Source organism: Montipora capricornis, chromosome 10 (genome assembly GCF_036669925.1).
Source record: "Montipora capricornis isolate CH-2021 chromosome 10, ASM3666992v2, whole genome shotgun sequence".
NCBI classification, from domain to species: Eukaryota; Metazoa; Cnidaria; class Anthozoa; order Scleractinia; family Acroporidae; genus Montipora; species Montipora capricornis.
Window position 1 is genome coordinate 8,936,782 of NC_090892.1, and position 2,500 is coordinate 8,939,281.

Genomic DNA, 2,500 nt, shown 5'->3' on the forward strand with positions numbered 1-2,500 from the left:
CCCTGCGGGCAGAGTTTCCTTTGATCTTCCTAGATACGCCGGGAAGAGGAAAGTAGATGGTTCTATGTTAGACAGAGTAAATGGGATTTAATGCCGCTTTTTTTCGCAGGTCATGACAGGCATATTTATTTTCTGTGGTTTTGTTCCTGTTTGGCAGGATTTGCCTTGTGATGTAAGAGCATTTTTAGTTTAAGCATTGCTTTTTTACCGATATTTATTTTAATTGATAAACAAAATGTTCTTGAAAATTAACTTAAGGCCGTGACAGTAATTTTTTATTATAAATGAAATAAAATTAGCAACTGCTTGTTTGAGCTGGGTCACCTATTGAAATACATCGTTGTCTTCCTGCTTATGAACACTATCACTTGGACAGGGTGCACTCCTGGGACAACTTTGACCACAAAAAGCCGTAACAAGAGTCGGGGAATACAGTCAAGACACATTATCTTGTGTTTAACGAGTGAAAAATGCAAGCTGTTTTCTCCAGAAAAAAAAAATGTTATCTTTATAACCGGAAATTGACGCATACTACCTCATGAAATGATAATTTGGTCCTGCTGAATATCGAACCCGAACGCGTTGCTCATAGTGACAGTTACCTGTCAAAATCTGTCAATCAAAGAGCCATGCAAACAAGCTAACGATCCGGCTCTCCACTTATTTCAAAATACAATTCCTTTTTTTGTTACATTTCCCAGTTCCTCAACCAGGAACCGATGGGATAAGCTGGTGTGTTCTCACGCTTTAAAAATATGGCAATAAATTGTGTTTGCCGTCGGCAACATGATCAGCAACATTTCATCGCCTCCTCCTTTTCTGAACAGACCTAAGGTGCATTCCCTGACAGTAACTTCGTCTCTTCTGCATAAATATAGCGAGAATGAATTCAAGAGGAATCGTTCAACACGGTTCGTCCCCGACCAGTTTTGAAACCTGCAACGGCTATCTTGAGGGGAGAAGCGGACTATATTCCAGGTTCAATTTCACAGTGAAAGCAAATTTCACGCTAGAAAGAATTTTCAGCTAGTAAATATTACACACTAGTGAAAACACAGCCTTTAATAGTCTATTTTTTCCAGTCTTGACCTGGGCCACATTTTGTCAGTAGTACCTTTTAATATTTTCTCTTCCGGAACAAATTTTGTTATATAACGTATAAAAACTATCCGGCTGCTGGCCGTTCCTTTCCGTTGCCATTTGAGCGTATTGATTACTGTACAAACACCGACATCTAACTCTGTCCATCCAGCAACAACATAGTAGCATTATCAAAGACTAAGACATTTCTTTCGCCTTACGAACTCCTTTGCTCCCTTTGGGTATAAAAGGAACTTCTCGCAAATTCTTGACTGCTGGGAAATACTGGAAATAGAACATGAATTTTGTCTCTTCAGGACCAGAAAATCTGCTTTTGTAATAGTAACGCAAAAAGTACTTTTATGGTTCTTTCAGTTATGGCTCGTTCCAATTTGTCCGAGTTAGACTTCATTTCGCAAACTAAGAATAGCATACAAATATTCTGTAGATATAACATACAAATATCAAATAACAAACATCCCTGCAACACTTGATCCTCGTTTAATAACAAGTTTTCAAGGGTGTTGTGCCAGAGATTGACGATTAGCATGTGAACAGGCTCCCTGTAAAAGAAAAGGCAAGCGAGAGAAAACAAGGGTTCAAAGGGCTTTGATACTTAGGCAGTTCTAATCCCGAAGTATGCCTAGATGTATCTGTTAAACCAATACACCAAACAGACAAAAACATCTGAGGTCAATCGAAAGGCACGCCTTATGTCAGAATGGTTGTCCAGAATGATGCCAGCAAAACACCTCAGAAGAAAAATCGCTCTGATTAGGCAAATGTTCTTTCTTTTTTATTATTATTTTCCATTCCAACTGATCGTCTATAGCAGATAAGTAACAAGACTAACCACATCTATTTGGGGTGGTTTTAGCTGCGAGAACGGTTCGATATTTCTGGAAATCAAGACACGAACGCGAGGGCTATATTTTCGCGAATCCATATGGAACTACACATATTACTCCGTTTACCATTCTATTTGCTGCTGGCATTTTGTCGAAACGAAATGACTGAAAGGAAAAGACCTTATGTGCTACAGTCAAACAAAAGTGTTTCTAAACAGTCATGGTTTAATGAAGGTGCATGCCATTGTCGAGATCAACATGATCAACATAATAAAATCAAAAGGCGTTCTTACCTGCTGGACATACTTTTATGATGATCTCTTAACCAGGCTACTGGAACAGTGACCCTGCCCGCTGCTGACTAAAGGATGCACTAAAGATGGTTCACAAAATACAAAAGACAGTTGAGACGGTCCATAAAGAAACTTATCAAAACCTGCAAAAAGACATTCAGATAAAAGCAAGGACATAGATGAAAAGATTACTTACCTAGAAATCAGCAGAGTTTGGATGTAGCAAAAATTGTCCAAAACCCGTAAAAATTTAGTTGCATCACCCAAACTAGAGGCACA

At 38.7% G+C, this 2,500-nt stretch overlaps 1 long non-coding RNA gene across 1 annotated transcript in view; it reads right to left on the bottom strand.

The window, feature by feature from the left end:
* The window catches only part of LOC138022153 (uncharacterized), a 12,100-nt gene that overhangs the window by 9,425 nt on the left and 175 nt on the right, over positions 1 to 2,500 (bottom strand). Inside the window, exons 1-2 of the long non-coding RNA XR_011126527.1 lie at positions 2,418 to 2,500; positions 2,222 to 2,301 (exon numbers count right to left, since the gene is read on the bottom strand). The exon at positions 2,418 to 2,500 is cut by the window's right edge and continues 175 nt beyond it. This is a non-coding gene — a long non-coding RNA (uncharacterized lncRNA). The remainder of the gene's footprint in view (positions 1 to 2,221; positions 2,302 to 2,417) is intronic.